Genomic DNA, 15716 nt, shown 5'->3' with positions numbered 1-15716 from the left:
AGAGCCCAGTGGTGGACATTCTGCAATGGCCATCACACTATAAAGCATAACCTAATCATCTGCTGTGCTGGAGTAAATTAAATGCCCGTGGGGAGGGAGGGAGGGAAGCAAGGAGAGAAAAAGAACACAGGCGGTGAAAAGTGATATGTGGACGTCTACTCTGAAGGAGCTTGGTCATTCCAAGACGTTTTGCTGCCTGAGGTGAAGTTCTAGATCAGGGGTGGCCAACCTCTTTGGATCAGGCATATTTGAGGTGTTGAGAAAGTGTTTCAGAAAATGGCTGCTGTGTGTGTGGCAAAAAACAAAATGGCTACTGTGGGTTTTGGCATAAAGGCTGCCACATCTAGAAGAGCAGGAAAGGAGACAAGCCCCCAACTACAGCCCCTTCCACCATCAATGAGAAAAATGTGCATTCAACTACTGTAAGCAGATGAAAACATTAGCAGGATTTTAATCTCACTTGTAATGTAACAAATACTGTGGACAATATGTTGTTATTTAGTCGTTTAGTCGTGTCCGACTCTTCGTGACCCCATGGACCAGAGCATGCCAGGCCCTCCTGTCTTCCACTGCCTCCCGCAGTTTGGTCAGACTCATGCTGGTAGCTTCGAGAACACTGTCCAACCATCTCGTCCTCTGTCGTCCCCTTCTTTCCCAACATCAGGGTCTTTTCCAGGGAGTCTTCTCTTTTCATGAGGTGGCCAAAGTATTGGAGTCTCAGCTTCAGGATCTGTCCTTCCAGTGAGCACTCAGGGCTGATTTCCTTCAGAGTGGACAATATGGATAGATATAAAATATAGATTACAAAATAATGTGCAGTTGGATATGTTGACAACAGGACCTATGGAGGGGATAGGGGGAAGTTCCGAGATTCAGTGTAACCTTTCTATATGGATGCGTATTTGGTATGGGAGGGTGAAGAACATGCTCTTAGATGCAAAGTCCAGGCCTGGCCTTTTCGAGGGTGTCTTTGACAGGGCCAAGGTGTGCCTAGCATTTTCTTTCTTTCTCCTCGCCTGCTTTTGTGCTTGGGTGCCTGTTTCCCCCATTGTGATTTGCAGCTGTCTGGTTTTTAATGGTACTTCTTTTAAATGCCTGCTGTTTAAGTGCTGCTCTTCTGTTTTTATCACGTTCTGTCATTTGATTTGATTGTTGTCGTTTGACTTTAATGGATGCCGTGGAAGCTGCTCTGGTTTCTGTCCCAAGAAGAGTGGGCTGTTTGGGAAGGGCTGTAGCTCAGTAGCAGAGCAGCTGCTTGGCATGCAGAAGGTCCCAGAATCTCCAGGGAGGGCTGGGAACCAGTGTGGTGTAGTGGTTAAGAGCAGTGGACTCGTAATCTGGTGAACTGGGTTTGCTTCTCTGTTCCTCCACATGCAGCTCCTGGGTGACCTTGGGCTAGTCACACTTCTCTGAAGTATCTCAGCCTCACCCACCTCACAGAGTGTTTGTTGGACAGCTGCCACCAAACTGTATTGACCATACTGAGCTTTTTCAATGGTCTCACTTGAAGGGTATAAGATAACTCCCTATACTTATTAAAAGTTGTTGAAACTGTTGCAAATTAACAGGCTGAAAGGAAAATACCATGCTGCTGCATGAGAAGAACAAAGGAACATTCATTGTCTTTCCTGGCCAGACAGACGGACTCAGTGGATTAACACCCAATGAGACAATGGGGCGACTCTTTGGTGCAAGATTAGCTGCAGGTCTCTAATTGCCACAAAAGCTTGAACAATCTACACTTGTCTTTGTCGTGTAAGAACTTATGGACTTTGGCTACTGCAGGAAAGATGAACACAAATACATTGTTTGCTTTTATGTCATGTGGGATTTTACTTCTTATGCTTTAGACTTTGTTCTTTATTTTATTATGTATTTTGTGTCATTTTGCTATTCTTCGTTTTGTATATGGTATGATGTGGAATGTCTTTATTTATTACATTTATATCCCACCTTTGCTCCAAGGAGCTCAAGGTGGTCGACATATTTTATCCTCGTAGCAACCCTGTGTGATAGGATAGGCAGAGAGTGAGTCACTGGCCCAAGGTGGGATTCATGGCTGAGTGGGAATTTGAACCCTGGTCTCCCAGGTCCTAGTCTGGCTCCCAAACCACTACACTGGCTTTCCATGCCATACCCTACTACTGCACCTTTGGATTGTGGTATTACAATAAAAAAATTAATTAAAAAAATTAAACAGTTAAAAATTTGAAGAGGTGTGAACAAGGTTGTAGACATGACAGCAGCAGGGCTCTCATTGACGCTGCAAATATAAGAATAAACCTCTAGGGCACAGTGTAATTATTTACTTTGCTAAATAACACAGAGTGGCTATGGTTTAATTACTGTAGTTTAGCAATGAAATAGAATTGCTGCTACGATGTTAGCGTCAGCGCCTAGCTTTTAATGAGCCTTTGCAAACACTCACTTTTACAATATTAGCTAATGCGCCTTTTGTTTTAAAATCATCTTTTCGGAATTTGCTGGGGCATCAAGGACGTCAAACATGAAGCAGCATGGCTGAAACAGTTGGGAAAGTCTACATGATGCCTTCTCTCTCTCCAGCCTCTGCCTTTTTTCTCTAAAAGATGCAAATCAACAAGGCATTAAATAGTGAAAATGTACTATAACAAGCCAGGCAGGGCTGTTTCAGCTTGTCTGGTCGTGAAGGCTGATTCAGCCTATTTTCCCTACATTGCGATCATTTCTTAGCTGGTGGTGGCAACAGATGAACATATATAGGGCACACAAAAAAGTAGAAAAGTCGGGGGGGGGGGCTTTTGCAATATATATATATATATATATATATATATATATATATATATATATGAATGAAATAGAGGCCATTACTAAGCAGGCTCTGGGAAGGACTCCCCAATAAGCCCTTTGGGGAAAAATGGGGTTCTTAAATCTAAAGAGCTGCTTCAGCGCTTGCTGACTGCTATACTGGCATTAACTGCCAGGGAATAGAAAAATCTTGAGGGCCTATCTCTAGACAGATGGCAGCTTGCTGTGTTTGACAGCTTGTATTTGTGGAAGAGCTGACACATAGACTGAGGCCAGCACTTGGTCAAAGGAAGACGAACTCATTTGTTGGGACATGCTGTGGCTTTATTGATGATGCAAGTTGCAGAGAGAGTGGAAGACCTGTGGACACCGTGAACTTCCCCCTCTCCTACCGTTTGCAGAGCTCTTCTTTATACTTGCCTGGCTCACCTACAGGCCACATTCATGCCACACATTTGAAGCAGTATCATACCACTTTAAACAGGCATGGATTCCCCCAAAGAATTCTAGGAGCTGTAGTTTTTAAAGGATGCTGAGAGTTGATAAGCACTCCTATTCCCCTCGCAGAGCTACCATTCTCCAGGATTGTTAAACCATTCTGTAGACTAAACAAACAAACAACAACAACAAAAATTCCTTCGAGAACAACTAAGTTTGTTATTGGTATGAGCTTTTGTGTGCATGCACACTTCTTCAGGGGACGCGGGTGGCGCTGTGGGTTAAACCACAGAGCCTAGGACTTGCCGATCAGAAGGTCGGCGGTTCGAATACCTGTGACGGGGTGAGCTCCCGTTGCTCGGTCCCTGCTCCTGCCAACCTAGCAGTTCGAAAGCACATCAAAGTGCAAGTAGATAAAAAGGTACTGCTCCAGCAGGAAGGTAAACAGTGTTTCCGTGCTCTGCTCTGGTTCGCCAGAAGCGGCTTAGTCATGCTGGCCACATGACTGTATGCCGGCTCCCTCGGCCAATAAAGCGAGATGAGCGCCGCAACCCCAGAGTTGGCCACGACTGGGCCTAATGGTCAGGGTCCCTTTACCTTTACCTTTTTACACTTCTTCAGATACACTGAAACAGAAGAAGTGTGCATGAAAGCTCATACCAATCACAAACTTAGTTGGTCTTTAAGATGCTACTGGAAGGAATTTTTTAATTTTGTTTCAACTATGGCAGAGCAACACGTTTACGTACCTGTAACCATTATGTAGACTGTAGCTATGTGAGGAGCAATATCGATTACCTGACAACTCTCAGCACCTCAACAAACCACAACTCCCAGGATTCTTTGATGTCTGTTTAATTTTTTTTAATGCCTTAATAAAATCTGTTTATTTTTTTAAAAAATATTTTTTATTACTTTTCCATTTAAACATATATAATCACATCATTATTATCCATTTTACTTCTTTGGCTCTTCCTTCCCTCCCACCTCTTGGCTTTCAAAACTAACCTTTATATTACAGCATTTTATATATTTTCCAATTCTAATATAACTCTTTACTAAATACCCCAAAATTTAAATAAATATAGAAAGGCAATCAATTTCTCATTAGAAGCCTTCAGATAACCCTACTGAAGTTGTTAATTGCTTACAATGATCTTTCAAATATTGTATAAATTACCCCAGTCTTTTGGGAATACTTGATCGTGCTGGTTTCGGATTTTTCCCATCAGCTTCGCCAGTTCCGCAAAGTCCATCATTTTCACCTGCCACTCTTCTTTGTTGGTACTTGTTGATGTTTCCATATTTGGGCTAAAAGGATTCTTGCCGCTGTTGTAGCATACACAAACAGTCTTTTATCTTTTCTTTTCTTTTTTTGTATCTCTTCACCTACTATACCCAGTAAAAAGTTTTTTAACAAAAGTGTTTTTAAACATTTTCTTTAACTTACTATATATCATTTCACAGAAAGCCTTTAACTCTTTACAAGTCCACCACATATGGTAAAAGATACCTTCCTTTTTTAAAAACCATGTCTGTTTAAAGTGGTATGATACTGCTTCAGATGTATAGTGCAGACGGGGCCTAGAATGGAACTCTTACTCCATGTCCGCCTCCCCTGAGTTACCTTTCACCCTAAATTATAAAGCGGCATCCCCTCACACATTATTTAATGTGGGAATTACCATATTTGTATTCTGTGAGAGTACTGCTACACCCTTTTCCTGCGTTTGGGCTTCCCAGAAACATCTGGGTGGCCACTGTGGGAAAAGGATTTTGGATAAGATCTGCCTTTGGCCTGATTCAGAAGTGCTTTTCTTATTCAGATGGGTTGTATCCAACTAAGGCCTACCCAGAATAGATCCATTGAAATCAAGGAACCTAAGTTAGCCATGGTCATTGATGTCAGTGGGTCTACTTTGAGTAGGACCAGCACTGTATACAACCCAGTACAGTGGTACTTCTGGATGCAAACGGGACCTGTTCCGGAGCCCTGTTTGCAACCTGAAGCGAACGCAACCTGCTTCTGTGCATCTGCGCGGGTCGTGATTATCCGCTTCCGCGCATGTGCGTGATGTCATTTTGAGCATCTGCGTACGCGTGAGCGGTGAAATCCGGAAGTAATGCATTCCGTTGCTTCTGGGTCGCCGCGGAGCGTAACCTGAAAACTGTATATGTCTCTGAAGTGGTCAGGGTTGAGTGACTGCCTTTCCCTTACAACAGCCATATGAGTTACCACAGGGCTGTCTTAAGCATATGCAGCGCCAGGGTGCAAAGATCCACCCGGCGGCCCCCCCCCCAGGTTGCCCAGTCCTAGGCGCGCAGGAGGGCAGAACCGGTTGGCCGCCTCAGCGTCTCGCTGGCTTGGTCACCCCCAAACAGTTCCGCCCGCAGCAGAAGAGCCCGCCGTGGCGCTCCAACGGGTGGGCGGGCTCTTCCCCGGACTCAACTCTCAGGCCCCGGACTCTCGACCTGGCGCCCCTGAGAGTCTGGCGTCCGGGTGCCCCGCACTCCTAGCGCCTATGGGTAAGATGGCCCTGAGTTACCATATCTTTCTGTGTATAACATGCTCCTGTGTATAACACAACCCCTATTTTGGGGGACTCCAAATAAAGAAATCTCCTATATGCACTATCAGTGTATAAGACGACCCCCAATTTTAAACTTGGGGGGAAAAAGGGGGAAAATATAGTCTTATACATGGAAAAATATGGTAAGTTAGGATGTACAGTTCAAAGTAACAAAGGTTATGGGCAAAGTTGTGTGGCGTGTCTCTGTGTGTGCTGAATCTGGAACCAGGCCATTCCCTACAATAGTTCTCTGATGAAAATAGGTACAATTCTGTTTTTCTGGAAAAAGAGGTGCTGGAACTCACCATGAACACCTCCCTTGTTCAAGCAATGGCTCCCACCTGAGTGGTGCTGGAACTGAGTTCCGGTGAGCTTTGGCTGGGAAAAAAGCCCTGGAGATGTCCTATTCCATACCTTGCAATATTTCTCTGATGAAAATAAGGTAAAGGTAAAGGATCCCTGACAGTTAAGTCCAGTTGCGAATGACTTGGGTTGCGGTGCTCATCTCGCTTTACTGGCCGAGGGAGCCGACGTTTGTCCGCAGACAGTTTTTCCAGGTCATTTGGCCAGCATGGCTAAGCTGTTTCTGGCAAAACCAGAGCAGCGCACGGAAACGCCGTTTACCTTCCCACTGGAGTGGTACCTATTTATCTACTTGCACTTTTGTGCGTGCTTTTGAACTGCTAGGTTGGCAGGAGCTAGGACCAAACAACGGGAACTCAACCTGTTGTGGGGATTCGAACTGCTGACCTTACGATTGGCAAGCCCAAGGCTCAGTGGTTTACACCACACTGCCACCTGCGTCCTTTCTGATGAAAATAGGGACGTCCAAAGGGAAAATGGGCCATTCTGGAATTGAATCAGAAACCGGGATAGCTTCTGTAAATCCAGGAATGTCCCTGGAAAATAGGGACACTTGGAGGGTGTGCCAGGCAGTTCTGGAATCCAGACAGTTCCGAAACCTGCTGCAATTTATTTTAAAGAGCCAGGTTTCTAGGTCTCATGACTACAGGGAAAGGCCTGAATTGTGTATGTACAATTTATATTAAAATAGTTGCCCTTCCTTCCTTCCTTCCTTCCTTCCTTCCTTCCTTTCAAAACACAACTTTCAAAAATGGGTTCATATCCAAGACACCACTCTCTTCACTAGAGTAGGCACATGGACAACAAATCCAAGAATTTGATGGAAATGAAATTATCTGTCTTGTTTTGTTTTCATGTTTCCCGATGGAAGCAGACGTCCCATTAGGTTTCCTACAGTCACTTTGTTGATAAATGACCTTATCAAAAGCCCTGTCATAGCAAAATAAATTAATTTAATTGCCATGGCTAAACAAAATGGCCTATTTTCCCCAGTTAGGAAAAAACCAAAGGCAATGCGATCTAATCACGTTGCCCTTATTTGTAGTTCTGATATGTAAATTAAATGCATTAAGTGAACAGCAAAATGATTCATAGCTTCCCTAGACAGAGTATAATAAATGTGCTCCCCCTCCCTTTGGTTTAGAAAAACTGATATAATTAGAAAGCAGATAATGTTTCCTTTCTTCTCTCTCTCCAAGCCCCCCTCCCCCATTTCTGTGAAATGAACAAGCCACAGGAGGCCCCTTCTTCATAATAATTAAAGTTGCGGAATAAGCTTTTTATTATCATAAGTATCAGATTTGATAGATATAGTTTTAATTTAGAGTAAACATCTGCGTTACTTTATTGCACTAGGAATGAGGGCTCTCTTAAGGGAACGAGCGTGCCTTGGTGCTTATGGGAACTTTCGAGGCTGAAATCCTCTTAACTTGGCAGAAATCCTATTGAACATGGTGACATGGGATCTTCTTCTGAGGAAGCCGGCGCAGGATCAGACTGCAAGGAGGCAGGGATAATCAAATGTTTAATATTCAGCCAGTGTTTGGAATCACCAAAGTTTGCCCTGTTGATTTTTTTTAGGGTGTTCTCTTGCAAAAGAGAAGAGGACTGTTGCATCCCCTCTATTGCATTTTGGGGGATGGGGTTGAATTTTTAGAGGGTGGGGCACAAAACTTGCATGTGCCCCCTGACTCTCTGCTGCTGCTCACATTGGCCCCATTCAGATCATGCATTTAAACCCGTTATCACACTGCTCTGAACTGTCCCGGCTTCCCTCAGAGAATCCTGGGAGTTGTAGTTTGGTAAGAGTGCTGACAGTTCTGAGGAGACTCCTATTCCCTTCCAGGAGCTACACTTCCCAGCATGGTTTAACAACAACAACAACAACAACAACAACAACAACTACTACTACTACTACTACTACTACTACTTATTATTTATACCTCACCCATCTGGCTGGGTTTCCCCAGCCACTGGGTGGCTCCCAACAGAACATTAAAAATACAATAAAGCTTCAAGCATTAAAAATTCCCCTAAAAAGGGCTGCCTTCAGATGCCTTCTAAAAGTCAGGTAGTTGTTTATGTCCTTGACATCTGCTGGGAGGGCGTTCCACAGGGCAGGCACCACTACCAAGAAGGCCCTCTGCCTAGTTCCCTGTAATCTCAATTCTCGCAGTAAGGGAACTGCCAGAAGGCCTTTGGTGCTGGACGTCAGTGTCTGGGCTGAATGATGGGGATGGAGACGTTCCTGCAGGTATACTGGACTGAGGCTGTTTAGGGCTTTAAAGGTCAGCACCAACACTTTGAATTGTGCTCGGAAACACACTAGGAGCCAATCAATCATCTTCACAGAGAATTCTGGGAATTGTAGCTCTGGGAGTGGAGTAACAGCTCTTAGCACACCCAGGAACTTCAGAGCGGTGTACAGCAGTGGGACCGTACAATTGAACTGCTTTGATTTCCTTCCTTCAAAGAATCCTGGGAGCTATAGTTTGTTAAGGGTGCTAGGAATAGCTAGGGACCCCTATTCCCTTCCCAGGGTTCCTTGAGATGAGGGATTTATTATTAAACTAGTCTGAAAGTTGTAGTTCTGAGAATAGGAGTATCTTAATAATTCCCAGCAAGGGACGTGGGTGGGGCTGTGGGTTAAGCAGTACACCGGCTCCCTTGGCCAGTAAAGTGAGATGAGCGCTGCAACCCCAGAGTCGGTCACGACTGGACCTAATGGTCAGGGGTCCCTTTACCTTTACCTTTAACACTTCCCAGCACTCTTAATGTTCTACAGCCCCCAGGATTCTTCGGTTGCTTAAAGTGGTATCTAGGTGATTTAAACTTATGGTGGCCCACCTGATCTCAGGTGTGGCAGCAGCATGCACAAACTTAAAGGACTGCTTTTTCCCAGCCAAGAGGCTTACAGCTTCCATCAGAGGTCCTTCTTTGTGTGCCCCACCTGAGGGAGCTTCACTGAAGATCTTCAAGCAATAAGAAGTCACAGGAATTTTGCAGACTCCTGTATATTGGATAAGGAATAAATGCATTAATGTAATGAAAAAAATAGATGTTTTAATGTATTTTTTAATATGTTTTAATGTATTTTTAATCTTTTGTTGGAAGCCGCCCAGAGTGGCTGGGGAAACCCAGCCAGATGGGCGGGGTATAAATAATAATAATAATAATAATAATAATAATAATAATAATAATAATAATGCAGGGCGGTAGCTGGAGATGTTTTTGTGTCCATGTTATGTCTTGAGTTCTTCAAACAAGGGCAAATGGTGTTGCTGAATCTTAATAATAATAAATAATAAATTAAAAAGGAAAGAAATGAAAGAGAGGTAAGAACTCTATAAACGAAAAGTGGCATATATGTTGCTTTTTTAAAACCCAGAATTCAACCCTTGCCATAAAGTTTTATGGAGCATTTAGTTCAAGTTAATAGTAGAGAAATAATGACAAGGCTGAAGGCATTGTTTGTGCCCTTTTGGAACATGATAAAATTTAACGCCGCTGTTATTCCTGCAATCTGAATTCATTATTTATGAAGTCCAGGAAAATATGGTGGACCGCTGCAGGATGCCTGGTCTTTTAAAAATCAAACTGTATCTGAAGTCTGCTAGCTCAATGTCGTTTGAGGTGACATGTTTATGTCTGTCCACCTGCTAGTGTGTTTGTGCACGTGTGTGTGGGGGGAGTCAAGAGCATGAGCTGTGAGCCACAACATCCCTGACTCAAGCTACATTTCAGCCACTACTGCTTGCTTGGTGGCCTCAAATTAGTTGTTGTTCTGTCAGCCTCAGTCTTTCCAACTGCAAGATGGAAATAATCAGGGATACTTTTCTCTCTCTTCCAAATCTTAGCAGCCAGTGAGATTTTCTAGGAGCCTGATTGGAGGGCAGAATTGAAACCAGGCTTCGCCCACTCTTGGTGTGTGTGTGTGTGTGTGTGTGTGTGTGGATCAGAAATACTAACCAAGCATATATGGTGGTTGTTCACATTATGGGATGCTGTATGAGACTTGAAAAACAAGCTATCTAAATGTGGTTCATACTTGTTTAGCTCATTGGAGTGAGGGAGAAAGCATTTATGTCCCAGGAGACTGGTCCATTTGGGTGGCCCTCAACCTGCTTTGAGCTAACCTTCACTTTACTTTTTTCTTCACTTGCATCCTGTCAGCTTCTTTCTCCTTCATCTCAGCGTTCTCACTGGAGGACTCAGCACAGAGGGCTCTGTGTTGGCTCCCCACTTGTGGAATGCCCTCCTCAGGGAGGCTTGCTTGGTGCCTTCATGACATATCTTTAGATGCCAGATGAAAACATTCATCTAGGCCTTTGGCTAATTAAACAACTGGTGGCTTTTCAAAGTGTGAATGGAGGGGTTATGGTTATTGTTTGTTACAATGCTATGTAGGTTTTTTTAAATATAAATTTTATTAGTTTTTTTAACATATTATTTTCAACAGTAAACGTATTCAGTTTTTTTGACTTCCATCAGTCCTGACTGAAAATTTTCCAGTCTAATCTCTTAGTATGCATTTCTTACTTTCCCTATTACATTTCAAACTCATAACCAATATCTCTAACTTTTTCTACTTTGTAACATGTTGTATATTTCTCCTTACTTCTTCCAATCTTCTGTAAATCTCTGGTCCCACAGGTTTCGAATCCTTCCTGTCATTTTGTCCAACTCTGCATAGTCCATTAATTTCGTCTGCCATTCTTCTTTCATCGGAATTTCTTCTTGCTTCCATTTCTGGGCTAACAATACTCTTGTCACTGTTGTTGCACATAAGAACAGTTTGATATCTTGTTTATTAATGTATTGGCCTATGATACCAAGTAAAAATGCTTCTGGTTTTTTTAAGAATGTAGTTTTGTGTTTTTATATGGTAAACCGCCCTGGGATCCTTGGATGAAGGTGGTATCCTGGTATTGCTGGAAACTAAGGGAACAGAGAGTGCTCCTGTTCTCAGGTTCTGCTTGACGGTTTCCCATGAGGCATGTTTGTGAGAAAAGCATGCTGTAGCATATGGGCTCTTGGCCTGATCCAGCAGGGCCCTTCTTGTGTTTTTAAGGTCCCAGGTGTCACCCCTGGCATGACATGACTAGTTAAAAGGTCCTCTGTCGGAGACCCTGATAGTCTGCTACCTGTGGATGTGGTCGGTGTTGAGTGAGGTAGACAAAGCAGCCACCAGTGTAATTTCATGATGCCTGTCAGATAGCTGTTGCGGTTGTTTGAGAGTAACCAGGCAGGACTCCGACCTGTCTTTTACAGGCTTTATTTTGGTGCAAACTATTTACAGTGAGGAGGAACGCGGGTGGCACTGTGGGTTAAACCACAGAGCCTAGGGCTTGCCGATCAGAAGGTCGGCGGTTTGAATCCCCACGATGGGGTGAGCTCCCGTTGCTCGGTCCCAGCTCCTGCCAACCTAGCAGTTCGAGAGCACGTCAAAGTGCAAGTAGATAAATAGGTACCGCTCTAGCAGGAAGGTAAACGGCGTTTCTGTGTGCTGCTCTGGTTCGCCTGAAATGGCTTTGTCCTGCTGGCCACATGACCCGGAAGCTGTACGCTGGCTTCCTCTGCCAATAAAGCGAGATGAGTGCCACAACCCCAGAGTCGGCCACGACTGGACCTAATGGTCAGGGGTCCCTTTACCTTTTTATTTACAGTGAAGAGCATCATAAGTTCATGTCTGGCTCAATCGCTAGCAGAATCCGGGAGTGGTCTGTTTTTGTACCTCCCCCAACATAAAAGTTTCGTTACCCCCAGCCGTTTCTTCCCCTCCCTGCACCTCAGACTACTGTGCAGGATGGGCGCTGGCAAGGGCGTGCTTCCCTCCTCTCCGGCTTGCTCAGGAACAGTGTTATGGCTCTTACTAGCATCCCCTGGTCCCTGCACCTCTTCCCCACTGGAGGTGGGGCTTCCCTCCTCACCGGTAGAGGAACTGCTTCGCAAGATTTTCAGAGGCTCCCTGTATCGCAACTGCCCTTCTGTCTCTTGCCTCTGAGCTGATGGCTGTTACCTGACAATGCCCTTGGCCCCATTTCATTCAGGTGGCAAAGAGGGAAAGGGGGTGTCCAGGAGAGAGAGAGAAGGAAGGAAGGAAGGAAGGAAGGAAGGAAGGAAGGAAGAAAGAAAGAAAGAAAGAAAGAAGAGATGGAAGTGTGGTGGAAGAGAGAGGAGGTGCTGTTGCTGCTGCTGCTGCTGCTGCTGCAGAGAGGAGGGTAGCAGAGAGAGAAAGAGAAAGAAAGTCATGGCAGGGACAGACCAACTTTTTTTTTGCTCTGCACTTCCCCTCACCTGGATGTGCCTCCTGACAGATTATGCCAAAGGGAATGTGCCTCTCAACAGGAAAAAAGGTCCTCTGGCCCAGTCAGATATTCTTGTTGTTGCTGTTTAGTTGTTTAGTCGTGTCCGACTCTTCATGACCCCATAGACCAGAGCACGCCAGGCACTCCTGCATTCCACTGCCTCCCACAGTTTGGTCAAACTTATCTTAGTAGCTTCATGAACACTGTCCAACCATCTCGTCCTCTGTTGTCCCCTTCTCCTTGTGCCCTCAATCTTTCCCAACATCAGGGTCTTTTCCAGGGAGTCTTCTCTTCTCATGAGGTGGCCAAAGTATTGGAGCCTCAGCTTCAGGATCTGTCCTTCCCGTGAGCACTCAGGGCTGATTTCCTTAAGAATGGATAGGTTTGATCTTCTTGCAGTCCATGGGAGTCTCAAGAGTCTCCTCCAGCATCACAGATACTCCATGGACAAAGGCAACAGATATTCTTAGGTCCAGCAAAAATGCTCTGTCGTGTGCCTTTGGACCATACCCTCGGGACTATAGCAATGTAGGTGTTTCCAGACTGGTGGCTTGATTTAAGGGGGGAAACAGAAACAAAAATATTTCAGTTCCCCTCCTGGAACATGAGTTTGCCCCGGCACACACACTTTCAGAAGCGCTCCCCTGTCAGCCCCGTGAAATTCTGTAGATAAGATGCTTCAATTTGTAAAAGTAGGGTAATTTGCCTGCCCCCTCCCCATTCCCTTGTGACATTTATACATTCTTCACCACTCCTTCCTCTCATTCATTTGGTTTACTCAACCATTTCTTTCCACATTTAGCTCTGAAGGGCTCCTTGATAAGCTCGCGGCTTTGCTTAAGTAAACTGCTGTGTAGTTTATTTTCTTTTCTCTTCCCCCCCTTACTCTCTGCACTTGATGTGTCTTTGGCAATAAATAAAAACCAGCATCATGGAGCTCAGGGCGCCACGGGAGCCGTGGCCCAATTTCACCGTCGCTTAATTTAGATCGCCAGAAAACACAGCCGGCTTGTGTTGCGTGTCGAGAGGCCCTGCCTATCCAATTTGGGGGGCCGATTTTCCACTTTCTGCCTAATGGAGAACAGGTGATTGTTTTGTTTAGCCTAAGCAAAAGAAAATAAATCCAATGTAATCTGCATTACCACATAGTCGGGACACCTCCTTTGTGGCCCCAGCTAAGTCTGCTTTTACTTTTAGCCAGGTGGTGAACAATGCTCAGAACTATGGACATAAGAAAGTAAGAATCCATTTTTAAGGCTATCCTAATTGGGGTTCGTCACTGCTTCTTGCAGAAGCAAACCCCATAGTTTCACTATGCACTGTATGCAAAAGAAGTACTTTCTTTTGTCAGTCCTGAATATTCCAACATTCACCTGTCCCTAAATTCCAGTGTTATGAGAGAGAGAGTGTGTGTATCTCTATGGCTGAACTGGATATTTTTAAAAATATTTGCTTTGAAATGGGCACATCTGATGTGGCCAAATTAGTAGTATTTATTTATTTCGTTTATATCCTACATTTTGTCCAAGGAAATCAAGGTGGTGTGACTAGTTCTACCCCTCCACGTCTTATCCTCCGAACAACCCAGTGAGCTAGGTTAGACTGAGAGTTTCAAGGTCACCCAGTGAGTTTCATTATTTAGTGGGGTTCTGAACCTTGCTCTCCCAATACCCTGCTCCAGTGGCGTAGCGTGGGTTGTCAGCACCCGGGGCAAGGCAAGTAATTTGCGCCCCCTAACCCGTGGATTTGCGCCCCCTAACCCTAACCCCCAGATGTTGCGACCGGTGCGGCCGGCCCCCCCCCTGCACCCCCCACGCTACGCCACTGCCCTGCTCCAACCCTCTAAGCATCCTGATAAAAAATACGTAGTTGCAGCTGAACTTTTGCATGGTTGTGAACCTCTCTGATTTCCCTTGCTGCAGGTTTCCCCGCTGCTACTAAATCTGGTTGGTTGTGGTAGAATCATAGAATTGAAAAGGACCCCAAGGGCCATCTAGTCCAAGCCCATGCAATGCAGGAATCTCAATATACTTAGAATTGCAAATGTGCCAGCAGTTTTATTGTTGCACCACTAGGTGATAGATTCATCTGTGACATCATGCCCTATGTAACATTATCATGCGGCTGGCCAAATCACATGGGTCGCTGCAGCCAATCACTATGCAAAGTGGGAAAGGGAAAATGAGGCCAACGAACAGCAGCCACCAAGGTGAGAAAAGGATGCTTGTGAACCCACCAACCAGTTCTACCACTTAGCAAAACAGGGAGACGAGGGGTAGAGTTTGAGACCCAGCCATGGCTGCAATCTCCACAAAACAGAGGCAATAACAGAGGAATAGGAGCTGGATGCTGTGCCTCTTCCGGGTCTTGTGGGCAGAGGGGAAAGCATTCCTTTGCAGCAGGTACAGCAAATGGAGCCATAAAGCATCATTCAAGACAGCTGGAGTGTGAAGCTGGATAAATGAAATGGAAGAGGAATCCAGGGTCTTCTGTTCTTTGTTTACTCCTTGAACCATAGACCACTATTCCTCCTTTCCATGTTCATAACCCTGAACACAGTTGATACCAAATTTGGGAATGGTTGTCAGAAGATGAACTTCTCCAATTCGGAATCCCACATCTCATGAACTAAACCCCTGTAAAGTTCAGGCCCAGATCATAACAGGTTTACTGCTGTTACCATCAAAACCTCTCTCCCTGCCAATCCTTGCCTCACATCCTCACGGGCAACTTTCCGAGGCAAATCTGTTGCTTCTCTAGCTTCCTTGTCCAATTCATTCAGCTGGAAAGCATAGGTAAAGGTAAAGGGACCCCTGACCATTAGGTCCAGTCGTGGCCGACTCTGGAGTTGTGGCTCTCATCTCGCTTTATTGGCCGAGGGAGCTGGCGAACAGCTTCCGGGTCATGTGGCCAGCATGACTAAGCCGCTTCTGGTGAACCAGAGCAGCACACGGAAACGCCGTTTACCTTCCTGCCAGAGCGGTACCTATTTATCTACTTGCACTTTGATGTGCTTTCGAACTGCTAGGTTGGCAGGAGCAACGGGAGCTCACCCCGTCGTGGGGATTCGAACCACCGACCTTCTGATCGGCAAGTCCTAGGCTCTGTGGTTTAATCCACAGCACCACCCGTGTCCCTGGAAAGCATAGGAAACTGCAACTCCCATGCACCCCAGTGGGACACTGGTTAAATATGGGACTTGTAAGGCCCCTTATGTCCCCAGAGGTCTTAACTTTGTAAAGTGGGAGTG

The 15716-nt window shown here is 45.1% G+C and overlaps 1 protein-coding gene across 2 annotated transcripts in view; it reads left to right on the top strand.

The window, feature by feature from the left end:
• Positions 1–15716, top strand: part of TMEM132B (transmembrane protein 132B) — a 374994-nt gene that overhangs the window by 208862 nt on the left and 150416 nt on the right. The window lies entirely within an intron of this gene.

Source organism: Podarcis gaigeae (genome assembly GCF_964106915.1).
Source record: "Podarcis gaigeae genome assembly, chromosome: 16".
NCBI classification, from domain to species: Eukaryota; Metazoa; Chordata; class Lepidosauria; order Squamata; family Lacertidae; genus Podarcis; species Podarcis gaigeae.
Note: the sequence above shows the minus strand (reverse complement) of the source record. Positions and strands in the feature narration are given on the sequence as shown.